This window comes from Solea solea, chromosome 18, assembly GCF_958295425.1.
Source record: "Solea solea chromosome 18, fSolSol10.1, whole genome shotgun sequence".
NCBI classification, from domain to species: domain Eukaryota; kingdom Metazoa; phylum Chordata; class Actinopteri; order Pleuronectiformes; family Soleidae; genus Solea; species Solea solea.
In genome coordinates, this window is record NC_081151.1 from 3,550,476 (window position 1) to 3,577,730 (window position 27,255).

General features: G+C 43.1%; 1 protein-coding gene across 4 annotated transcripts in view; it reads left to right on the plus strand.

Moving 5' to 3' along the window:
* dlgap2a (discs, large (Drosophila) homolog-associated protein 2a) overlaps nt 1-27,255 on the plus strand; it is a 139,902-nt gene that overhangs the window by 34,500 nt on the left and 78,147 nt on the right. Inside the window, exon 1 of one of the 4 annotated variants that reach the window (XM_058615408.1) lies at nt 8,685-9,213. The exons of 2 other annotated variants lie outside the window; for them this stretch is intronic. The gene's annotated coding sequence lies outside the window, so the exon portion shown is untranslated. Of the gene's footprint in view, nt 1-8,684; nt 9,214-27,255 lie in introns of those variants that run through there. One more of the 4 variants, XM_058615409.1, reaches the window with a different exon arrangement.

Consider the following 27,255-nt stretch of genomic DNA (forward strand, 5'->3'; position numbering starts at 1 on the left):
TCCTGTATGGGTGCATGCATTATTCTCTTTAATTTAATATAATATTGACATCGACTGTGGGATATACTGACTATTCATATAAAACATAGAAACATAAAACAGGAAAGGGGGGTTTAGGCCTATTTTTTATTAGTATTTAAAGGAGTATTTATTTGATTTATTACAATTTCCTCTGTTTTTCTTTCCTTATTTTCTATCTTCATGTGTCACGCACAGGCCCTCAAATGTACACAAAAATGTAAAACAGCTATAGGAGGAGGGATTGTTTTCTGCACATTACAGCACAGGATCCCACTACACGACTAAGAAGGACAACACCTTCTCCATGTTCTCCGCAAATATGCTCTATTTAACAGGAAGGAAGGTGACATTTCATCGCCGACGGCATAGAAGCCACATATGTGCGTGGTTCCGCCCGCAGTAGGTCAAAGTAATTTATTGCGAGCACCCTTTGCTTTAATTCTCTTCTGTAAACATCCACAGATGACCCCCCGAATCTGTCTTTGTGTTGCACTGCACCAGGTGCAGGGTTTGGCGCGCGGAGGCGGCGTTTTCTGCACGAGGGGGGCCTGTGAAAGGAGCGTGAGTCACCTGCTAATTATGAGAAATTAATTGCTGCTCTGATTGAGGTCTTTCATCTTGTTCAATGCAGATGCAGGTGTGAACAGATGCAGATCAAATCGCCGTGACTTTCTCTGTCGACGTATACGCAGTTGCGTTATTTCTAACTGCAGGCGACGTCGCTTTGCATTCGTTTTTTCAGACGATTATTCAGTAACCACTCAGTTGTTTTCTCATCCCTGATCCCTGCAGTCGCTGTTGCTACACCTGTCAGGATTCCTGCTCTCTCTCACACACACACACACACACACACACACACACAGAGCTTGTGCATTTTATAATGATGATGATTTTGTTGGGAGATCTTATCACATTAACTCCCTGGCTGGCAAATTAAAGCTATTTTTTCTCGGGTTAATTGACAAGGCTGTCTCCGCTGACTTTTTAATGAGGACTTAAATATAAAACACACATTTTTCATGTCACACGCACGCACGTCATGCTGAGACGACAACTACCGGGGCAAAGACGTATTACTTACCTCTGCCAAGGACGTTAGGTTTTCAGCTGTATGTCCGTGTGTTCGCAGCATAACTCAGAAAGTTAAGGATTTTAATTACATTTTTTTGGGGGGATGTAGGTCACAGCCCAAGAAAGACATTATTAAGTTTTAGTATTGATCCAGACATGGATACTGGATTCAGGATTTATTTTTTATACGTATTTTTTTTTTTTTTTTTAACCTTGAGAGATAGGGAAGAGTTTGGAGTGTTGTGTTGAATGTTCAGCATCTAAACCTACGTGCTGTTTCCTTGTCGTTTCAAATCGTTTGCTTTTGGTTTTGAAACGATGTAACCAAGTGAAGAAATCCTAACCAGTTCTGACAGTGGCTGATTAGTTTTGCTGTGTCGTGCGACTTCCTTGATAAACATTTGTGTCCACAGTGACCCCAACATTGAAAATCACTGTCTTAATTCATTTGGTATCATAGAGATGAGACCAGTGTGGGAATTATTCAACGGCACAATAGCACGTCCACTCGTGTGCATAATTTCCCTGATTTGTTCTTTATTGAGCTCCCGATTCCTCTTCCCATCCGAATGAGGTAGTTCACACTCATTAAAATCCATGCAGCGCGGCTGCTCCGAGGCCCTGCCTGCGAACATGAAGCGATATTGAATTTCAGGGTAACCACAATTCTTCTTCATCCCGCGCCTTCTTTTCATTAAGTCCAGCTTTGGCTGCCACAACCGCGACCACAGCTCGGGCAGTGCAATAATCGGGCCGGCGCTCGCTCTGTAATGTGTCTCATTTCCGCTTTCGCCTTCCACTTAGTGTCATGTGAAGTCATTTTTTTTATCTGTCACGAATAGGAATAACACCGCTCCTGACAGAGGCTTTTGTCACCATTAGGGGCCGTCCTTTTCTGAAGGTTTGTGTCAGATTAAAGGAGGAGTCATTGGTGCCACAGTGTCATTGAGGATGCACATTTTCAGTCTCTGGCAGAGGGACAAAGTGGCCCCCGGAGAGTTTGCAGGAGCAGCAAATGCAAGTGTGTCGTAGCATAAAATATGCTTCCTTCTGATGTTTGACAGTTTTCACCATTATTTGTTTTTAAACCCTTTTCTTGTCGCCACCTTCCTTTCCTGATTTTTTTTAAGAAGGTTCCATGTTCAATATTCAAATTGCATGGATGTGACGAGGAGGGAGACACGAGGACAACATGCTACATCACAGTATATTATATTGTATCTCATTTGATTTAATTTGCCTCTTTTCCTTTGGCAAAGTGAAAGGTATTCGGATATGAATAGAAGGAGGAGAGTATTAAGTACAGAGTAAAGTTTAGTGCATGGCTTTATCATATAAACCTGTAAAGTAATCTGTTTTGAAAGAATCTATTGATCCCTATTTGAAAGTCCTATTCATGCCATTGTTACCGAATCAGTGTAATGAAAACAGGAAATGAAGGAATGAAGGAAATGTCATATCAGGTCGCGTCAGTGACGGCAAATGAGATGCAGCTTTAACAAAATGCCTATTTTGCCCCCCCGAGACAAAATGGCAAAATGTGTATTTCCAACAAGGTGACACCGCGGGGGACATTTTATTTTGAAATCCAAGTCAACAACATGTGTCGAGGGCAAAGGGGCCGCCAGTCAGTCGTGCTGCTGCGACTATAACCGCCCATCAGTGGTGGAAATAACGAGACCGTGCAAGCTTGCCTTTTTAATGTCTCATTTCCTGTCATCTCTTACACCCAGAAGATTAACCGGTGTGACCTCTGCGAGGGAAAGTGGCAGTTGAATGAGTAACTTTACTTGAATGTGCTGACTGTTTATCATATTTTTGATGATGCCACAGGGGAGGAGGGAACGTTACCGGGGCTGATTTACACCTTTGATGTGTCCTGGCCATAAATATTTGCCCTCCAACTTGGTGTTTTTCACCAGCTAATGATTTAGATGAATCAAAGTCAGGCAAACTGCTGAAGGTCTCTGTTCTGCTGCCACAAAGTGACCTGCTGAGTCAGGAATGGGCGAATGCATCATTTACAACGCTCAAACTTAGATGTCCAGTTAGATGGTCATCATATTTGCTGTTTTTCTTCTTCATGTAGGGAAGTGTAATTGGTTGGGCTGCAACTAATCAAGGACTTGTTTGGTCCATAAAATGTCAGAAAACCTTGAAAAATGTTGATCAGTGTTTTACCAAAATGATTCAGTTTTTCATGATTTCTTTGTTTTATCGAGCAAAGAAACCAAAAAAAAAATTCACATTTAAGAAGCTGAAAAAATCAGAGAGATGAGGAGTGTTGCCTCTTGCTGTAACAATATAAAATGTGTCTAGGACTGGATTGTACATAATAATCCTTCACAGCTACAATAAAAACAACACATGATGACAAAATAACACTCAAAGCGACCAATACATACACTATACACTTATTATAAATACTTTTTTTGGAAGCCCACATGAATAAGTTTGGTAAACACTAATTTCGATTTAGGCAAAGTGCAAACAAAACAGCTTTATCAAGATTGCTCGGATGCTATGACGTTGCCTCCTGTATGTGTGCGTGTGTGTGTGTGTTCTACACATGTTTTACCTGTTTACCATGCACTTGCAGTAATAGCGCTGTCGCTCACACGTTTGTTATAACCTTCAGGAAAATCAATCACGCTGCTTAATGCAGCCGAGTAATAATCACCCGCTCACAGTGGTTTCTCATGCTTCTCCTGAACTGCGAACAGAACAGCCTGGCATATTCAGCTCATTGTTTTTCCCCCGTACAGCCGAAGGAGGCATCATTCGTCAAGTCTCACGTTGACCCAGTGAGTGTGCGGGGCGGCGGTGGCGGCTGACGGTGTAAGAGTGACAAACTCGTATGTGGGGGTGTGTGTGTGCAGTTCCAGCCCGGGGGTTGATGTAAAAGAGACAGACCCCCCTTCAGACGCGGACACCCTCCTATGTTTTCCTAAAAACGGCCGTAAATGATTCAAACACCATGGAGCTGTTTTATTTCCCAACGTGGTGCAGTCAGCTAAATGTGGATCGATGCACTCCACCGTAATGTAGACGTATTATGGCGCTGTTTGTGTGAGAAATCCTTGTGAATAATGTGGGCGATATCACCTTGAACAACCACAGCAGTAGGTTCAGTGGTTATATAATGGTTACACACACACACACACAGAGCATTTACACTAACAAAACATAGAGGCAAATGAGATCAGAGAAAGCAGATAAACTCGGAGATCCATTATTGTGACTGCAAGCAGAGCCAGATATACCAGGAATACAGATCCACTATTAAATTAAGTCTGGATTAGATTTGTCTGATAGAGTTTGATATTTCCTGTTGGATGCATTTAATGTCAGAGTGGTTTAGCAGCTTGGACAGTGTGTGCAGGTAATGCACGCCACTTTTATTACTACAGTGTTATCCATGTCTTTGTGTGTGCTCGGTTTGTTTTGGATGTGTGGGACATATAATAGCAAAGTTTTAAATTTGGCCGTTACGAACTGCTAATTGTTTCGTTCTGTCTGGAAGATAAACAGATGAGGAGGATGAGGACTAGAGAGGTATCATTTTGAACCATATCAACCATTCCCCTCTCTGACCTCAAGACATTTTTCACACCAGAGAACTGCTGCTCGTTGGATGAACCCTAAAGAAAATCCATCCCTGTAGATCAGTAGTTTCTGAGATACTCAGAGCAGCCCATCTGTCACCAACATCCATGCCACGTTCAACTTAAGTACACGTAAAAGTACTGGTCTAAAAATGTACTCAAGTTAAAGTCAAAAAAGTAGCTTGTTTGAAATATATTTATTAAAAGTTACTTAGTTACTTTTTAACAAGGTTGAGGTTCTTACTTCTCACATTAATTGTTTTTAATTAAAGGATTAAAGGCAGACCTCTACAAATTAAAGTGCTGTCAAAATAAAATATGTAAACACATAATGTATCAGTCAAAATGGGTCAAAGGTCACAAAATCTTTAACTGTCCTCATCATTCACCTGTCCTCATCTTTCACCTGTCCTCATCACTCACCTGTCTTCATCACTCATTTGTCCTCATCACTCACCTGTCCTCATCATTCACCTGTCCACATCACTCACCTGTCCTCATCATTCACCTGTCCTCATCACTCACCTGTCCTCATCACTCACCTGTCCTCATCTGTCCTCATCACTCCCCTGTCCTCATCATTCACCTGTCCTCATCACTAACCTGTCCTCATCACTCACCTGTCCTCATCATTCACCTGTTCACATCACTCACCTGTCCTCATCTGTCTTCATCACTCACCTGTCCTCATCACTCACCTGTCCTCATCATTTACTATTTTGTAAATGATGTGTTTTTGTGTGACGTCGTTACACATGAAACACATTATTTTAGTTTATCTGTAAATCCATGGAAGATATCTGAATTCTCATTTCCTGCAATGCTATTGCGATTTTAAATGCAGCTCTCCACACAGGACCACACACACACTCAACAGTGGGTTCTGCTCCATGTATGTGCATCATTTAAAATGACAGGCTGCATAGGAAACGTCCATCCGATCTGACAATTCTCATAAGATGTCGTCGTGTTTTTTTTGCGCGGTGTTTAGCCCTCAGCCTTTTTGCGAGCATGTGCGATAAGGCTGGATGGTGAATGACTGGGATGAATAGTTAGCAGCGGCTGCAACCTCATTACAAGGACGAACCACACAGAGCAGGAGGCTCATATCTCTGGCGCAGGCCCCACTTTGCTGTTTCCAATTTGAATAGAGAAGGGAATAATGCTTAAAGCCTTTCCCTGTGTGAGTATCAGCTTGTATGGGACAGCAGCCCGTGAAATGAATATTCTGGTGAAATGAGATTTGCTATACAGAGAGAGGAAGGCCCTGCATTTTCTAGCTAACTGAGAAGCAAGAGGGACGCGAGAGTAGAGGTACTGTACTGTATGTGCGGCACGGCTCGGGATATCATCATATCTGAGAGAAGAAGAACGACGTGGAAGATGCAGTAACAGTAACATGAGACAGAACAGATTAGACTGAGTGAGCAGGTTTTCTTTTGCATGAAATGCATTTCCAAAACGATTAATACTCGTATCTCTGAGGATTTTAATTGGACGTCTCTATGAATATTTGGATGGATCAAACGCCAACCGCTCCTCCCAGAGGGCCGTCGCATTCTTCCCACGTTAAATCGCTCCGCAAAGCCAATGCACCAAAATCATTTTTGCAGGTTCCCATGGGCTAAAGTGTTGCTGCTCCTTCTCCAAGAGAGCGAATTAACTCTCTTTTCTGTACAGTATCGTCTCAGAGTGATACACTTTGACATTTTAACTCTGCAGTCATTTGTTAAAACACTGGTTTGTCTTTCATTCAGAAGGTTGTGGGGTTCAATCCCTCCCCCCCTCCTCTAGTCTACATGCTTGTGTGTCCCTGGGCAAGACGCTTGACCCCAAGTTGCTCCCGATGGCTGTGCTGGCAGTGTGTGAATAGGTGTGACGGACGTGTGATAGAAAAATCACTGCACATATACAGTGCCGTGTCGAGTGTGAAGCAGCTGTGAGTATGCGACGTAATAGATGTCTGATCAGAGGTGGGGTTTCAAAACTAAACCTGTTGCAGTTATCATAATGACAGTGATGTTAATAAGGCATTTCCTGTGTTGCTTTAATGCTTTTAGGTATCAAAAATCAAAGACCGTACTTTCAAAGCAAGTAAGGTGATACAAAGTAGCACAAAATCAGGAAGGATGGACATAAAAAGGCTTTATTTTAATGGCTACATCGTCTTTAAAAAAAGAAACAAAGATGTTTTGACCAGAGGTCTGCATCAGGGCTACATCCAGAACACAAATTACACAAAAGCAGCTACTTCAGTCGATCAATGAGGTCACGCGAAGCAACAGTGAAGCGGGATGATTTAAAGCATAATGAGGGGAAAAAACTGAAAACAAATCCATGGATAAATAAGTTTAGAAATTCAAAGTATAGTGTGTAAAATACAACAACAAAGCACAGAAGTGTGTCTGTCGTGGCCTGTTGTAAGAACATGGTGTGCTGACACGATTGCGGATATAAATATAAAAAGGCTCATTTTGGTCTAATGAAAAACACAAATTCATACAATCAGGTGAATGTGCACTCATAAATATGAAAATAGAATATAGAACAATTATGTTATCTTCGTTTCCTGCCAAATTAAAATAAGTTCACCTAAATTTTACACAAGATATTGTGAGAGCGAATGGTTGCGTGTCTCTATATGTGAACCCGTGATGGACTGGCGACCTGTCCGCGGTGTTCCCTCCCCACCTATCGCCCTGTGTCAGCTGTGATTGACACAGCGCTCCCTGCGACCCTCATGTGGAGAATAAAGCGGTAAACGATGAATGGATGGACCTTTAAGACGATTTATAAGCAATCAATCCAGCTGGACTCAGCCATAATTTAAATCCAGACAGCCTCTATTCTGTCACCTTATTATTATTATTATTATTTTTTTTTTTTACTTAACTGAGGCGACGATCAGTGTACTCACCCTTCTGATGAGGGGGAAATTAATATTTTCCCAACGTGCTCGTAAATCTCCACTCCACCTGGTCGAGCGCTGTCAGAATGCATGGCGGTTACAGCTATAGCTGGCTCTCTTGACCGAGATTATAGATCTGATGTGACAGCTGCGCTGTTGTGTCTGTCACTGTTAATTATTGAAAGATCGTGCCGCAGCTCTCGAGCAGCTCTGCCAAGCAACCTTGGGCCCTGCTGGGGCCTAAAATACCACCCACACGATTGGACGGTCACGGTACTCGCTTCAAGCTGGTGTGCAGTGAAGCTCCAGCATGCAAATGATGCCACTCACCTGAGGAATTCTGCCTGTACATTAAAGATACAAGGTGATCTCACATCACCGCTACCAATTCTCTACTCAGTTGCTTAGCTTTACATTTTATTAGACCAGCTGTCATAGAAACCAGAAAACATTAATATTTTAGAAATCTTTCAAAAACTTCAACTGAATTCACCTTTTTATGCCCAAATTTGAGCCGAACTCAGAAATCAATGCAGTAATTAAACTTAATGATCAAGTATATAACTACATTTTGACATCTCAATCAAGAAAATAATAATGTGCGTCACTATTTTTCCAGTGTTTTTGTAAAACAGTGAATTTGAAAATTCATGGCTAACATGACGACTTGTTGAACACCGAACCACTGAAGACATCTGACAGTTGATTCAGTGCAGTGTCTCACATTGTGATATATACAGTTTATATTGAACCTTTGTTGTATTGCTTGAAGAAAATGGAATTGCTTTGTAAATTGCTAGTGAATTGTGCTCATTTTTATTTACATTTTACTACAGTGTCTGCTCGTATCCATACATTACGTTATTGGTGATGCTTTTTCATATCTTATATTATCTTCTGCATTGACGTCTAAAAATAGTGTCCTGCTTGCACACTGTTGTTGGTTGCACAAGAAAAGCGAAAGACAGATCCACGGGGACACTGGAGGAGAATCATGGTGTATTGGGTGTCATGCAGGAGAGGGATGGCACTGTGCTAGTGGAGAAAAGTCTGCTGGGTGCAGCCTCTCATTTGTTTATTTTCCTCTCTTAACTGTTCATGTGCTTTGGTAAATGCAACGGCGATGATGCTCTTAGTCCAGGATCCAGACATCCAGTCCCAGATTTTTGTTCGAGCCTTACTGTTGGATCCAGCAGCAGCAGCAGCAGCAGCAAATGCCTGTTTATCCTGCCTCTCTCTCTCCTCTCCTCTCCTCTCTGCTCCCTCTCCCTCTCTCGCTGCGCTCCACTCTGGTCTTGCTGCAGTGGATGGTCCTCACGGTGTTTGCGCTCACAACTCATCTCAGTGGAGGAGATCCGAGCATCCTCAGTGTCATTTTTCTTTACCTTTTTGCAGCGCTGGTAAACCCCTGCCACCTCCCTAGGGTTTCTGGATAAATGTGAGGGCAAAGTCTTAAGATAGAGAAGAGAGAGAGAGAGAGAAGGGAAGAGATCAGGAAGTCTTTCATGCAACATCTCCTACACACATGACTGTGTGATGTTCCACCGTCTCTGGATGACAGAGAAGCTCGTGCTCTTAGATGCCTCCTGCTTTTAGACTCGGTGCCAGGTAAGTTCTCCCTCTGGCTTCCCATTTTTCCTCTGCATTATATGTAGTGATTGGCAGAGGAGTGCCTTCAAGCTTGTTCCCCCCCCTGAGGGGGGCTAAAATGTTCTTATGACCGGATATCATGACTGGGGTTGTGTGCAAACTGCTCCAATCCAGCATGTAGTTAACCTAAGGCATGCGTTAATGTGCAAACCATGTGTGTTTTCTGTGTATTTTTTATATTTTTTTTTAAGCCCCTGCAATAAATTCAGTTTTACTGCAGCAACTTGAAAGCGTTTGCTTTTTCAAATAGTGAGGCAGGATTTAGCTGTTGTACATGATTTGCATGTCATTGGGTATCAGGGAGTGGTAGTAGATGTCCCAATGTGTATCTGGGTCTCTCAGTGTTTACTGGGGTGGAGGGGGGAGTGGTGATGGAAAAGAAAAAAAAAAAGTGCAGCATTTTCTAACCCCCCTTTTTTCGGGGGAAACCCCTAAGACACAGTGAACGTGTGAGTGCAGGGCAGCACAGATGATCACAAGGAAATTCTGTGACGGTTACAATGGAAGGTGCGCTCTCCGCGCGCGTGCGTGTGAGCGCGCGCACGCTCGCCGGTGTGTGGGCAGCTGCATGCATGTCTAATGTAAACTCACGGAGAGATGGGGAGAGCGCTGCTGCGTGGGCCGCTTGTGCATCCTTTAGTGTTTTTGTGAATGAAGTGCTCTTAAGTCTGTGGAGAAACAGTGCATGCGTGTGTGTACATACGTGTTTCCCTTTCAAACATCATCAAGTGACTTGAATGTGAGTGTAAGCTCAGGCATCAGCAGCAGCATCAGCAGCAGCATCAGCAGCAGCACACGTTCACTTTCAGGAATCACTTGTCTCCAGTACAGTGGCGTCCCTTAATGAGCTGCTGGGTGGCGCTCGACTTGGTGACGATTTACAACCTGGGTTCCTGGGTTCCTTGCCCTTGGTGTAAATCTGCCTGCCCGGTGAAGCACGGAGCCACTGCAGCCAGTTAGAGGAGACACTTTGGACGTTCCGCGTCCACTGCTGCACTGCAGACAGACTCTCTCCTACCCGAAAAGCTTCTCCCACACATAATGTGTTACTCAGCCAGAGACTGAGAGACTCTCCACCGATCACTCCATGGTGTTTGAACAGACGCCTGTGATGTAACGTAACTTCCTGCAGTCTGTGTGGTGTTTGTGCACATGCAGGTGCAGGTGCAGGTGCATGCACTGTATCTAATGGGAACTGGCATCTGTGTCTGGCGCTATCATCATCATTATTATTAGTATAGCCTTACTTGAACAACTGTGTCACCAATGCCACCGATGTGCTGAAGAGTCACAGCTGCCTAGGTGTTAATTGAAAAACATTTTCCGCAACACATACTGTATATAACAGACACACTGATGATCAACCTCCAGCTCTTCGTGTGGCTCGTGTGTCCTTCCCAAATGGTGCTCATTAATTAGAATATCAATGGGGCTTCCCCCCTACATACATTAAATGCAGCACTGTGTTATACTGGAGCATTAGGCAGATTATTATACTTGTAGTCACATGGAGTCAGCATTTCCTCTGACCGGTTTTTGAGCCAGCACAGTAGAATCCCCCTCCCGTATCACTAATACGTGTTCAGGTGCACTTGCAGCAGGTTACCGTGCATGTGTACAGTAGCACGGCTATTGAATTACCCTAGGACGGCACAAGAGTGGAACCACTCATTGCAGTTGGGTAAGTGCTCGCTTTTTAATCCATTTTCCACTCTCATGAGACTCCTAAAGAATATAAATATAAAGAGTGCATTCAGGAACACACAAACAGAATTATAATTGGTTGGTTTTTTTGTGTGTATGAGAAGGTCATATACCTACTATGGATTTTCAAGTTACCTTTGTGAAGTCAAATGTCAAGAGGCTGATGGAGAGGAAATTCGTATATTGGTTATCTTATATTTCCCAATACAAGACTGCACCATCGTTATACTTGCATATGTGTACATGTACTATAGGTAATTGCATTCTGCTTTTTTGATGAGTTAAGTTCTCCAACAGGCATTTCAGACCAAACAGTTACAGGCAGCACCCACTGGGGAGCTTCCCTGAGAGCTAAGCACACATTGGGGGCTTTTTTTCTTCTGTTCATGTCCGCACTGCCACTAGGAGTCATAAACCGGCCGATGGTACATAAATGTGGCGTATATAGCACAAACTATGTGGTGTTAAAAGAACAATCAACGTACACTTACATCACTTAACGTAATGCCCATTGAGCTGATAAAGCCAGAGAACTGCAGTTCCACATGTGAAAGTACCTGTGGTGTAAAAGTGCCTATTATGTGCCTTTAGCTGCACAGGTGATGAAGACTAAGGAAAAAATGAAGGTAGAGACTTTTCCCTCAGCATGATCTGCACGTTAAGAAAATCCACACTCTGCTGTGATTGGCACATCTGTTCCGAGGACATAAAACAAAAGGCATTGACTGAGCTTTATCGCCACACACCCCTCAATTTAAACGTAACTTCGCAGACTGTTTTGCACGCAGTCTCCCGAAAGTGCAATGAAGCGCGCAGGTGCACTGAGATTTTTGCAGCAGTATCAGTGATTTGCCTCTGCGTCGCCTGCCAGCTTGGCTTGTAACTCGATGACACCAATAGCAATGATAATATTTTACTCACATTTGGCAGGTCGGTCTATGTTAATTTCAAGCACATTTCTGTTTGCACACAAACTACACGCTGAGCGAGTAGCAGAGTTAACCCCAGTGCTCTGCTAAGCTTCAGCACGTTCACCTCGGGGTCCGATTGATCGCAGTCAAGCGCCCAACGCTGAGTAATGCAGATGTATATAGCGCGTATTAACCATGACAGGATATAGATTGTCATGCCAGACGCTCGCTCGGCTGCGCTTGTCCCTCTCAGCAGATTGACAAGGCACCAGGGTGGACCGGGAGTGAGACAGATACAGCTGTTTGTCTGCCGAAAATGACACTGTCACATTTACTTTCAAGCGAGATGAATGGCCCTTGAGTGGTGGCTGAATTTGATTGCAGCGCGCTTACATAATGTGTTTCCTTAGGTCAATAAGCATGTGATCTCCTGTGTCGTCGTTGCTTCGTTGTGCTTCCCAGACCGAGCAGATGAAGGACAACACACACACACACCCGGGGATCAGCGCTTTAAAGAATGCACAGATGGAAGAACCGTGCATTCTTGGCAGCCCTTGTCGGTAATCTGGAACAGTGGAGCGCTTTCGATTGCAACAGTCATGAAAAACTCAAAACGCCGAAGCTCGAACACAGTGAAAACAGCCGTCGGCCGTAAACAAATCAGAGAGAACACGACCTGAAGGAATCGTACGCTCTAGCACGCCACTGCGTATTGACATGCAGCTAAAGCTGTGAGACCGTGTACAGAATCTTGCCATCGGCACCCTGCAATGTTAATCTACATCACGTCATGTAAATTGAATGCGTAAAAGAAAAATATGGAATAGCTACGACAAAGGAGCAATTCATTCTATTCGTGCAAGAGGCCTGGAGTAAAAAATGTTTTAAATGCAGTTAGAAAAGTGGGTTTGCAGATAGGCAAGTGTTAATGTGGGTGTTTTTGCATCACCGGGGTAGCAAATCATGTTTTGCAGAGCTCAGGTTTCACGGTTTGTCGGCCACTCGTGCTCTTTTTTTGCGCAGTTTAATAACGCTGAACCTCTAAGTTCAACAGGAGGCATCTACTGGAACGAGAGATAAGTGTCTCTGTAAATTGGTTCCTCATACATTCAGAGGCACGGCGACTTCTGATTCTGTTGCGACGCAGGTGCAGGAACTTTACTGGTTAGAGTGATCTAGAAATAGTGACAGCTCAGTCTTTAAGAGCTGAGTTTGTCAAAGCATCATAGTTCAGCCGCTGATCCACAGCTCTGCGAGAATGCCTAAACTGTTGCCATCGTGATATTCCAGTCTGGTACAAGGCAGCCCCCCTCGTTGTAGATTCTGACAGTATGATAAACGTAAGAAGAAGTATCATCACCGTTGAAAACACAGCTCACACCAACCTGGAGGCGGAGGGGTCGTGTTTCTCAATGCCCCAAACAACCTGAGTGATTCCTGCACTCTGTTTTTGACAAGTCAGTAAAAAACAGCATATATCTTAAGCACAATATGGCTGAAATGTTAGACGACAGAGTTGGAGTCATTTGGACACCAATTGGGAGTCAAAGAAATAATCCCAGCTATTCTTCTCTGGACACTGCACTGACTTTTATTCATTTGGGTTAACATAAACAAAGCATTATCCCAAACCTTCTTCTTGTATTATATAGATAATGCATAACCTAAACCCAATTCTAACCCTGAACCTTGAGCCAAGTCGTAACCCTAACCACCTAACCACAATACACATTTTACATCTAATCTTAAACCAAACCTCAGAAATTAGATTATGTTTCATTAGGACCAGGCTTTAGTTTATTCCAGATACTGTAATGTCCTGAAGGGGAAACACATCATAGACATAATGCTTTCCCTAGCCCTTTACCCTAACCTTAACCTTCACAAGCTTAACTAAGCCTAACCTAAACCCAATTCTCTCCCTAAACCTAAAACCAAAACCAACTTAACCCTGAAAAAGCCCTTTAAAGTTGTAGTTTGTAAGTACTTTGGCCCTCACAAAGATATAAATACAAGTACACACACAGGGTTCTGTGCTTATGGAGAAACTTGATCTTTGTGTTTGTCACTCACCAACACACTCCCTCCCTCCCTCCCTCCCTCCCTCCCTCCCTCTTCCTCTCAGCCACAGGTGAAGGATTAAAGCCCAAAAGTGACATGCACTGAAACATAATAACCTGTATGTGACTTGAACACGCGGCACAACCTGGGCCTCTCCTCTTGAGAGAAACAGCCCTGAATAAGCAGCTGCAGCTGTGATGCTTCCCTGCCTTTAGCTCCTCCGGTAGTTTGGTGACACACCTTCATCCCTCGCACAGACAACAAGTCACAGGTTGATGAACTGTAGTGTGCTCTGCTCACATCACCACCACCCCTGCGTTTACTGTGCATGTTTATGCACATGTATATATAGATCTGTTTTATGCAAAAACTGTAGTTTAAAAGTAGAAATGTGCTATTAAAATACGGACTCTTGAGCTTTGTCCATGCATTTTAAATTTAACACAATGTGACACCATAATATAACACTTCTCTGTCCATGTGTCATTTGACATTTTTACTTGCTGGGACTTGGTGAATTTACTGTAGTCCCAGTTTACCATTCCACTGTAGATAAAGCAAGTCTTTTATCTGAACTTAATCTACTCAGTGAACTACCTTTTGTGAAACAAACCGTTTTAATACATTTTTGTATTAAAATCAAAGGAATCTTTGGATGTCGTTGCCACAATAGCCACACACACACACACACACACACACACACACACAAAAGGTCATTTATTTTTCTGGGATTTCAAATCCTGTATTTGTTTGACACTGCATCACAGGGCCTTGCTCCTTTGGTTGCCATGGAGACAACCATTAGGCAGTGGCGCCGCACCAATTTTTGTATTTCTTTGCATAACCCCGCACCAAACCATGCTGCTTTTTGGGGGCTCGGCCGTGCCAACTGTGTGTGTGTGGGTGTACCGTCGGGTGCATGTGCATGTGCATGTGATCACTGAACATGAGTGGGAGAGAAAAGAAGATGAAAATAAAGTGGGCGGGACTAAGAGAATGACTAAAAAGGGGGAAGGAGAGTGACAAGGAGAGGGATGAATGATGGAGAAAACGAGCAGAAACCACAATGTGTATATAAAATATGTATGTATGGTAATTGGTATATGTGTGTCTATATGTGTATATACCTATATATATGTACACAACTGTACACAACTGTACACACACACACATACGTCCTCCAGCAGAGATAAGTGGCGTACGTGTGTGAGAGTGTGGGTGGAGGGATGCTGCTGATGCTGATGCTGATGCTGCTGCTGCTGCTGCTGCTGCTGCTGCTGCAACAGTGCAGCGTATTAGTGCCTTCAGTTTGATCCCTGCAACCGTCACCTCTCACTGCATTGCTTCAAGTCTTCATCGAGGCCAGTTCACACTGTGTGACGACAAATCCACACTCCTGGACAGAGGATTTTTTTTTTTTTAATAGCTCTATATTCACGTGCAACCCCCATTTAATATAATTACAAAAATGTGACTAATGTGTCACCTTGTTTTCAACTAATCCCAAAACACTGACTGTGATTCTTGTGAGTGACCCAATTTTTTTGCTTAGTGTGGTGTCCTGCACTGTAAATAATATAGATATAAGGGTACGTGTATTTGTAAAGGGTGTAATGATGGGTTGCATTGTTGTTTTTGGTCAGCAGATGTCACAGTTGGACTCAGTTTGTGTTTATTTTGGTAAAAAAAAAAACAATATTAAACGTGCGTTGGATGGAAGTGTTGAGGTCATTTATTTTTTTATTTATTTTTTTGTTAATGAAGCATTTTTACGAACATCTTCACTAAGAAGTGCTGGAACGATTCAGCCCGCTGATGCTCTGTTGTTGTCTGTAGGTAATGATGTGACTATTTGTGTCCCACAGCTCTGCAGTTAGGCTCAACTCACTGGCTTCATTGTGTGCTTCACTTACAGCGTGTATGTTTCTATAAGTGGAATGTGATGAGTAATTTGGGGATAAATACTCACTTGTCGCTGTTGTTGTTGTTGTTCTTGGCGTTAAACGCAATTGGCATCACTAACGTTGCTTTACTGCCCTCTTCTTCACTTCTTCCAAAAAATATGCACACTTGATATAAAGCTACTGTGATTTTTCTCATCTGTCTTGACAGATGAAAACAACATGGCTGCAGCATGTACCTGTCCAGCCCACTTTCTCGTTTACTGTTTGGTGCAGAAAAATAGTTTTCCTGATCAATGGTCCACGAGATACAGCCCTGCCTCTGTGTGAGCGTCAAACCTGAGCTATGATTGAGTGTCGGTGCTTCAGAGAAGGCTGTGAGTTCCCCCGCCTCTGCTTTGCTTTACTCATTACAGATATTGCTGTCACAGAGGACTGTGGGTTGGAGAAGAGTGGACAGAGACGTGTGACATTAACTGTGACCTCTGAAGCACTGTGGAAACTGGGAGACGTCTCTGTAGGAGATTTTTTGGGGGATTTTTGATTTGGGCTTTGAGATTCATTTGTTTCTTTCATTGATTGACATAAAAACACAATTTAAACACTCGAGCACTTAATTATTTGTTCGATATGCTACTAATCACATTGGCGTTGAGTCTTTAGAGAACACAGACTCCTTGGTGCGTCAGGTTTGGAATATGTTAGGAAGAACAAGCATCTGGCGTAATCGTTGGCAAACGACCAAGGATTTTTTTTGGTGCATGGATGCAGAGGTATTCACGAGCACCTTTTTTTCAGCAACTAAGAACTTGGACAAGCCTTGATAAAGAATACGCTGTACACAGAGTATGAGCACACTGACCCGTTTGGATCTGCCCACGGCCAAAAGGCCGTCTGCACTTCTTCTTTCTCTATTTCTCCTCTCCCCAGAACACTCGTTTCTCCCCTCCTACCAATTTACTCCGTGCTTGCTCTCGAGCTCTCCGTTATCCACCCACGCCCACAGAGGTACACACACACATTCTCTCATCCGAGTCTTGAGTCTCTGTCCAACTTGTTTACTCAGTGTGTTTTTCTCTTTGCAGATAAGCACACACACACAGAGTCACACACAGTTGCCCTGGACATCTTGAAAGAATCCTTTTTCGTTTTTCTTTCCTCCCCCCTCTTCTTATACCGCAGAATCTCTCTGGTCTCACATTTCTGCACGGAGACGCAAGCTTGTGTCTTGAAAGTCTGCAGTTTGGCAGCATCAGCGAGCGAATCAAACAAATAAAGCATCCAGACTTCTTCGCTGATATTAATGTATTCTCTTACAAGTCCTGCTGTAAGAGAACCCGCCTCTCCCTCCATCTCCCTCCCTTTCTCTCTCTCTCTCACAGACCCTACATTAAAAACACAGCCAGTGCTTCAGAGAACATCAGAGGGATGTTTTAAATGCTCTTCTTTTCTTTTCCACACGATTGTTTGCTAATGAGAGCAGCGTCTGTTGCAATCACAACACGTAGTTGAGCCATCATGTGACGCACTGACCTGTTCCAAAAATAGCAGGTGCGTTGAGTCAGAGACGACATGATCTGCTTGATGCGATTAAGTGTGCACGGGCAACATTTTGCGAGAGTCAGATTATTTTATTCTATGTTGGCACTCGTCATATAGGATCACTTATAAGTCTCTGGTTCCATATATAGTCATTGTATATACGGTATATGCATTAAATTGTGTCATGATACTGGTGTTATGAGCGCTCTGTACAATCGCAGTGAGATATTTGTGTGAGGATTTAAGGGGAGGAAGCCTTCATATATTTCCTTTTGAAGTTGCATCATTAAATGAACTGCATGGCTAATGTGCTTCACTGTAACTTTAAAGAAGTCATTTCAGCCGCCGTCACGATAAAGCAGCCGACTCGTTTCCTTTCATCTATGCTCAACTTGGATGTTATAGGCATTAGCTACTTATTGAGCTGCTTTTTTTGTTTTTTTTTTTTTATTTAAGAAAGATCTTACTAGAAAATCTGTGATTGCATCACAACTCGTGTGATGTGCTTGACTGTCTCTCTGGTTCGCTACTATTGAATGAATTTGGCTCCAATGGCTGCACAAAACTGCCATAACGTCATTTATACACGACACAAACTAGTTCTGTGTTCTGAATTATTAGAATTTCCCTTGCTAAATGTTGCAGATTAACGCATGTTTTCTGCATTTTTTTAGTCATTTTTGACTGATCTACAGTTCAGCATGGTTCGGTTTGATTCCTGTGTCGGACATCGCGCTCATGACTCTTCTGGTGACGACACTCTCTGACCAATCAGTGGCTGGCAGTCTGTTGATGTCACATTTTAGAAAAAAACAGGTACCAGGCACCAGGTACTATCGCTAATGGAAAACCCCCAAAAAGTTTGTTTTTCAGTTTGTTGTGTGAAGCACTTTGTGTTACCAGTAAAAATCTAACCAGTACGGTGTTAACTTTAACTTTCTTCTTCTACTTTTTAGAGCTCTAAGACATAAAAGCTGCTTTTAGACGTGCACTGAACTCTGGACGCTCTCCAGAGATTGTTCAGAGGGGCAGTTTGTGGATGCACAAATGTTCACACGAGTCACAGATGACTCTCCTGCTGGCTTCCGTATACAGTGTTATCTGCAGTTAACGTCCGAGTGGGCTTATGTGAGAAAGTTTATGTCCGGACATGTCACGTCTGAAAATGGCTCTAATGAAAGGTTTTGAGCTCAGACGAGCAAGAGAGTCACTGAAAATGCCCAGTGGACTTGAGTGAAATAATGACTCACTTTGCTGCCATCGACTTTAATTGCCTACAGCGTCACATGGTCACTCAACGCCCACAGCTGCTATTAATAGTAATAAATGTACAATGTGACGTGTTTGTGACACAATACTACACAAGACGACCGATGATTGTGGCTTCAAAGAAAATAGATATTACAGTTGACACGCAAACAGATTAAGAAAGGATGAATGTAGAAATGTGCCACCATTTGGACACATGACTTCATATGAAGTGGGTGAGTTAACAACTTCATCTCCAGGCCCGTAAACCCAAACACATCCACCCATCCACCCGTACAGCTTATCTGTAGCAGGTCGAGCCAGAGACCCGCTGACTCGAGCGATGGAAGGTCATTAGGCCAGGTGGTGCCACTGTGAAATCCACTGAGCAGCACATGTCTGGTATTATCACCCACAGACAAGACTATAGATTAGCACATGCAGAATATCATTCATTGTTGCTGTACTATACCATCGGGACTTCACCTGCTATCATAAGCATTGTTCATGGAATGTAAAGCTTTAAGGTTAGAAAAGCCGGCTTGAGCCTGATTGTTGGTTTGAATCATATTGTTTAGTAAACTAGAATAGAGGTAAAAGAGGAAAACACACTCAAGACTTAAATGCATCCACATCACAAAGCCAAGCATCCATTTGTATGAAAGATATTTTAGAAAAAAACCCAGATGGTGGTTTAAAAAACCCCTTACTGCTGTTCTGAATATGTTTCCACAATCCTCCATCTCTTCTAACCATCTGTTTTAAAAGTATTCAGTTTGATAAAAAATAAATATATATATATATACAGTATTTATAAGCTGTTTTCCAAGCTGACATTTCAGTGGTAATGCATATAAGGCAAAAAAAAAAAAAAAACTGAGGCTATATTCATGATATTCACTGCGACAAGTCACAGTAGTGCACCAGCAACTGTGACCGGCAGACACGCTTTGTTGGCTACACTTCCGGCCTCGCTATGTGTTCACAGTGAAGTGTTGTACGAGTGAAAAGTGGCTCTTCAGTGCACAACATGAGACACAGAATGCTGGCAGTGAGAACAGACGTGGAATATTATGTGTATCAAGTTACAGGGAAAAGGAGAAGCCAGTTTAAGGTCAAGTTTAGCAGCTTGTTAGGCTCTCCGTTATTGATTCTGGTCTTATCTCCTCAGAACATGTCAGAACAGGGTTTCTTCCAGGCGAGAACATTCCTGGAAGGTCACTTCACCTAATCTATTCACACTGGACGACGCTATTTAAATGAAATGAGGTCATGGTTTCACCAGGAAGGTCTCACTGATGTGAACAACAGCGACGGCAAGTTAGAAGTTGTGAGACAAAGTGTAGCGCGGTGTAAACCACACTCTGGGGTCGAGCAATGGAGGGGGACGGAAAGGAAACAGGAGTAAGTGATGGATGATTAAATGCAGGAGAAGGCGGTAATGCAACATCACGGACGGTAACTGCGGTAAAGCACCACCAACCAGGCTCTGGGAATGGTGATCACAGTGTCACCTAGAACTGCCTGATTCAGAAAACAGATGGTTTTTTTATTATAGCAGGCATTTATAACAGGTTGCTCTAAATGTGTTCAATGAAAGTTTATATCTTTGGGGCTGGAAACATTAACTGTTCCATCATAAACGTTCATCAACGATAAGTTAAAAAAGAAAAGTACAAAGTGACTTTCAATTGAATGTGAATTTGAACGCGAGTGGTCATCTCTGTTGGCAGCTGGGATTAGCTTCATCTCCCCCTGCAAGGATTATACAATACCACGTACCTTTATTTTGTAGGAAATAGAATGTATGTTACAACCAAAGACTATTTCTGTTTCTGTCCACTGTGTGTGTGTCCAAATGCAAATGTGCTCACCGACATCCCCACCTCCTCCTCCTGTCCCACGCTTTCCAATGGCTCTATTATTTGCTCTGACAACAAAGGCATTTTTATTATTCATGTGTAAGTTGTTTCGCAGAAGACGTTGGTAAACACTTTCTTTTTTTTTTGTAATGGAAACATACTCGATAGGATCACTGCACTGGTTTAAGCACATGAAAATAGAAATATTTCCCCATAACCAAACACAAACACACACATAGGCGCACACTGACACAATTTTCCATCATTCCTGCCATTGCTGTTGTGGCTCCTGCCAGGCTGATTCGGTCTGGGGCCTCTGAGCCATTACAGCATTGATTGGAATCATATTTTGTCGCCGGGGCGGCAGATGCTGATCGACAAGCAAAATCCCAGGCATGTTCCACATATGGGAGTTGATGTGCTTGTCATTAATTAAATCACCCTGGGCCATGGACTGCCAGAGGATGATGACTTTTTATTTAAAGAGCATAAATCACCAGCGTTGCGGGAAAAAAATGCAAATGACTCTCAAGCTAAGTGTTGTTTGATTGGACGGAGTTATTCCCCACAGCTTTGTCATTAAACTATCGACTGACTATTTCTGTTTTTCTCAATGCAGCGCATCCAGAACATGTCCTGTTACATTAACAACTACTGTTTATTAAAGCAAAAATGGCGGCATACAATTTTACTTGTATAGCTGAAAACACCAAGAAGCACTCAAGAAAAAGTTTTAGAAGTGGGTTCTGCTGCTGAAAACAGCTCTCAATTATTCCGTTTGTTTTCCCTCTCTTGAACACGATCACCCAATATTGAAAATGCATGAACTGGGACTAGAGTACAAAGTAAGTGACAAGTAAGTGCTACTCGAAACAACTCCCTGACTGCATGCCTATATGTGTCAATCCCAGCTGCTGCTGTTCCATTATCCTGCAGCTCCACAGTTGGATGAAAAACACTACTTTAAAGGAAAATGCGCCACATATAATGTATCAAAGTGCTATAGAAACAAATAATAGGTGGGGGTACAGGAAGTGGTAGGCCATGTAAAGAGGGCAGTGTCTTGGTAGTTATACAGCTCCTTATACTGATGCTTATAAAACATGTTTCAGGGTTCATAAGAGATCCCAGCTTTGCAGATTCCCTGCGTGCTTTTTGGCCTCAATCAGCCACGTCACAACTCAACTTCATCCCTGAGAATTCCAAGGCCGATCGTGACACATAGACAGAGCGCTTCCATACGTTCCAGCTGTTTATTCTCACCAGGAACATCAATCTTTTCACGCCGTCTCCAAAGGGATGACAGACTAATGGAGATGAGACTTAACATCTTTTATGTCCCTCTCCCTGCTGAAATTGATGTTTGAGCCTCTAAATGTGCACCAAAAGTGAACCATCTGTGAAATGCTGATGCAAATCCATCTCTTTTTTTCAAGTTCTCCACCTGTTATTTATGGTCTTAAATCATGTCAGAGAATCTGTGTCGGTCTGCCCAATTTTTCCTCTATTCCCCCAGACAGTGAGGAAACTGTGAGAGTCTTAAATGTGTTTCTCTCCTTTGATGTTCATTCTCATTTCACTCGTCTCATCATCACTATTTGGACATATCCTCCTCTTATAACCATAACTCAGATCTTGAGTTCACTTTTTTCTTATATATATCATTTATGACTTCAGTTAAAAACCAAGTAACTCTACAATAGGGAGCCATGTTTTTAACTTCATACGCTATTGATTGAAAGACTGATCTCTATCTGCTCTAGTTATTCTTACTGTTCTAATTATTTAATCATTGTGTAATCTATAACATTTCAGAAATAGGGGAAACATTAAAGGCCGAAATTCAGTCTCTAAATTTAAAACATGGAAAACTCTGCTTGTATGTCCCCTCTGCTTGATAAAAAAAAAGGTGCCCAATTTGTTTTTTGAACTCCAGCTTTTCAACAATCACCCTGCAGCCACTGCCTGCTGCCCCGGAATGTTAAAAAAAAAAAAGAAAAAAGATGGCAGTGGCATTTTAAAATAAAACAGAAAAGTGTGAACACACCCTCAGGTGATCACAGCTGCCAGCATATTCACCATTCCAGCAGGCTGGTAGGTGATGGCAAACTGTGAAAATATCTCATTTTGATCAGTAAGTGGAAGTGCAGCTGAGGGAGCTTGTTCAAATTAAAACTGCAATTTGAAACAGCACAATTAATACATTGCAGTTTGATTATTGTATTTTTGTTCTATCTTCTATTCAAATTAAAAAAAAAAAAATGTGGCACGGACAAAAGTTTATATCAGATGAGTTAATGTTTTGACAGTATCTGGTGGTGATAACAATAACACTGTGAATATTGAACGTACAGTTTATTAAATTATACTGCAAATTGCAATTGCAACACTCACTTTTCCTTATTCCATTGAATGAATGCAATGTTGGCTACCCAGCTCCTAGTGCAGGCTCTGGTCATCTCCCTCCTTGACAACTGCAACGCCCTGCTAACAGGCCTCGCGACCTGTACTGTGGAATCGCTACAGATGGTCCAGAACACTGCGGCACGCCTGGTCTTCAATCAGCCTAACAAGGGCACGTCACCCCTCTTTTCATTGAGCTCCACTGGCTACCCTTAGCCGCCCACATCAAACTCAAATCACTGATGCTAGCCTACAAAGTGCTCCATGGGTCTGCTCTCAGAAAGACTTACGTTACCCCTCGACTACTCCGTTCATCAAAGGATTGTCGTCCGGTGGTGCCAGCGCCCCACACAAGACAATTGTTCCACGCCGGTGGAATGACCCTATCAAGCATGCTACCAGAACAGGGGGCATCTCTGTCTATCTTCAAGAAGTTCTTGAAGACCCAGCTCTTCCAAGAGCATCTTCTGTCTGAGCACTTACCTTTACCCCCTCCCCTGCACGATGGATCAGTCCACTGGTTCTATCTAGCGTTGGTCTTTCCAAGACTACTTCTATATAGCTTAGTCCTCTTTTGTAAGTCGCTTTGGATAAAAGCGTCTGCTAAATGCTTAAATGTATGCGTGCATGTGCCATGAAGTCGTCCTTCACTCTCTCCTGAATGAAGGCAGCTTTGCAGCCTCTGTAGAGCAGAGTCCCCCAAGAACTTTGAGACGGGCCCCATCTGGACCCGGCGTTCCACTTAGTCATGGCTGCTTAAAGACTAGCTTGGGGAGACTCCTGCACCGCCGTCTTGCTATTTAGAGCTTGTTAACCCAGACACTCGGAGTACAAGGTCAGGGCTAATGTACCCCACAAGTCATTTACAGACAGTTCCGAGTCGAAACAATAGACTGTCACTCTTCAAATGGCTGCATTGAGTTCATTTGTATGTTGGGGACCTACAGGAGAGCGTGAATGTTTCCATGATCGCACACAGAGCAGCATCTAAGTCTGCTTAGACATGTGGGTGGACGCGTGCTTATATAGGTTAGTGTGCTGTACACTGTGTGTCTGGCTGGGGATGCAGTCAGTGCTCTTGCTATTATGTGGGCGTGGGTCATGTGGGAATCCATGCCTGGTTGCACTTCACTACTCATCTATCCACAGTCCCTCTGATCAATGCTTAAAGAACATCCAAGGGAGCGCTGGGAATTTCTTTTTTATAGATCAGACTCTGCATCAGCGTCCTATTCCCACATTTATCACTCGCCTATCACTCCTCCCCATGAGCTCACACTTTCTTTCAAATCAAGGCGATTAAACTTAATAAACGGCGCCGCGAATAAGCGAGCGGTTTTGTCTCTGCAGTGCTCTCGCCGTCAGGCGACGAAGGAAATAACAAGGCGTGATAGATGGCCGGCGCGATGAAGTCGTAAAAGACATAAAAGAGGCCGTCGATGTTATATTTACGGCATCCGCAAACACACTTCTTCTCCAACTCTGTGGCTCATGAGCATATTTATCGGGGATGACCGTGCATCATGTAATAATCATTTTTGTGTCTTGTGCCTCAACCAGTGAATTCAAGCGTGTTGTCAGAGACGACAGTTGAACCTTACGCTTACGCATCTGCTGCGAGTGAGAGAGTGTAAGAGGAAACACTCAGGAATAAGAGTTTGCCAACACCTCCCTTGCCTCCTCCCCTCCTATCTCTATGGCAACCGTGTGTCTTTTAAACATGGAAGAGCTTTAGTGTGAAGCTGTCATAACTGCTCAGGGGTTTTTGTGTATGTGTGTGATGTGTGTGTAGAGGAATTTGGAAGCCTCTCAGGATTAGGGCTTTTTTTTGGGTTGCTGGATGTTGTCTGTTGCTGTTTGGCAGTTATGAGTTTCTTCAATCTATCTCTGTTTCCACTCTCTCTCTGTCTCTTCTCTGCGTCTCCCCTCGTCTCTGTCACTCGCTGTCACACCTACGTGTTCCCCTCCTTGTTTGTGTGTTTTTCCCTCTTCTCACATGTCGCACATCCCTTCTCGGGCACGCCTCCTCCTCCGCTTTGCTCGCGGCTCGTCGCTCCACGACGGCGCTCGCGTCGTCGCCTCCACCTGTAACATACGACACTGCAGCTGTATTGCGGTTGCTAGGCTACAGAGGGATACGGAGGATCCCTTAAGATTTCCTAGCTTTATGAATTGTCACACTTTATTGTATGGCCTTCAGCATGAAGGAGCTTTTTTAAGTGATCACATTGTGAAACAGTGAAGAAGAAAAAAAAGAAAAAGACTCCTCTGCTTCGTGCTGCACTGCAGTTGCTTGGTGTTCCCCAGCACGCCTCTGATTTGGACTTGGATGCAGACGAGCGGGGCCAAGCCCGTGTCAGCTTTCTCGTAGCCCCTTTGGGTTTTTGCACTGTAAGCTTTTGCCCTCGTAAGCCACCCCTGCAGCGTCTGATGGGAGTGCATTCGTTAACTTGTATTCCCATTGAGCTGCTGTGAGACAAACTTCCTTCCTGATGACAAGGGGACAAGGGGGGGGCGCGGTTACAAGCAGGGTGATGATAACAGGTCAGCGGAGCTAAAGTCACTGTCAGAACTGTCAGTGTGTTGAAACACATCCCCCTGCCTTCAATGTGGTCAAAGCAAACGCCTCTCTCTGGACCGTCGAGCATGATGTGTGCCGGTTTCTTATTTCCTCATCCTTATCTGCCTGAGGACATTTATTGATGCTGATCTTGTGCACCAGGGTCTGTGTTGTCTTTGGTCGATGTAGTGCTGCAGCTGATTAAAGACACAGGACTAAAATGTCATGTTTTTCTCTTCCTTGATTTAATTTGTCCTTTGTGGCCCTCCGGTATTGTTTGCGTTGGCTCCTGCTTCGAGCACAATGCCCTGCCCCGAGTTTAACGCCGCTCTGATTGATGTCTTCGTGTTTTTAAATGGATCTGTTTCTATGTGCGACGGGAAAGCGGGGGGCTGTCTGTGACGATGAACCTGCAGAGAATTGTCAATTCCAGTGCACTTCCCTTAAACCCTACTGAGCATTTAGTCTTCGCTCTCCTGGTTTGACAATGATGTTTTTATTCATTTCTTCCAGCAGTCGCTGTTTTCAGCAGGCAGTTGTTTTTTCGACAAAAAGAGTCTCTTATAAAAACATAATGAACGTGACCGTCCGCCTTAAACAGGCCGAAGACATATGACGTGAGTGTTGTATGACAGTAAGGACCAAAAGACTGTGTATGAATATGGAAGTCGTCGTATAGTTTGACAAGTGAAGGAAAGGATGAATCCTCTGGATGTAAGAAAAAAACTCCATTTGAATGGAAGTAAAATAAACATTTATCTGAAGCTCTAACGGGCTCAATCGCTAGTTCTAGATCTTTATCCACTTTATAAATGATGTTTACAATTTAGAGGAAAATAGATTACAAAGCACGGCTGGTATTGTTCAAGGTGTGACTGCTTTCATTTTTATATACAGTCCATGGTAAGACACAGGTATAGAGTCGATTTTGTGTCATAATAAGCACCCCCGCAAAAAAAACATGGTCAATTCCAGTTTTGGCTGTTGAATTTAGAGCGCCTTCATTTGTTAATTCACATATCGATATTGTGACCCATCTCTAATAAAGCATAGTTCATAGACCATGTGGGTCTCGAACCCTTTTTTCTTATGAGAGCTACTTTGACAAAATGAAAATGGCCGAGAGCTACTCGTGTTTTATTTTAACATTTTATTCTCGTCGCTTATTTCAACCCAAATGAACTGAAAAGCTGAAAATATTGATGTCCATAACTCACATTTTGCATATACATAACAAAAATAGTATCTAATTCAGCTCCATTCAGCTGCATGTATGCATTTCATTCTATTATAGCTCACACATGATTATATTCAAATGTTAATTCTGTTAAAAACCGAACAATGCATTCACAAATACGCCGACATTTTGTCTTATTCACTTTTCATTTTGTTAGTATCTGCCCACAAGAGTATCCACATGTACAGTCGATGTTTTTTTTGTTGTTTTGCAACTAGTTTTAGCCTCAATAATAATATGACATTATCATGACAAAAGAAATCATACAACATTGTAATAGTTACAGTTTAACCTAAATGTCACTCTGTGTCAGGGTTTCTCAACACACTGACCTGCGTGTGCGGGTGTGCGTGAGGTGCAGTGTGTCCTCAGGACCAGGACTGAGAAACCCTGCTCTATGTGACCAGGACTGAGAAACCCTGCTCTATGTGACCAGGACTGAGAAACCCTGCTCTATGTGACCAGGACTGAGAAACCCTGCTCTATGTGACCAGGACCAAACTCTAATTCCACGATGCATCGTCCGTTGTCCTGTTTCGATTAAGACAAATTCAAGCACTTACCACGCAGA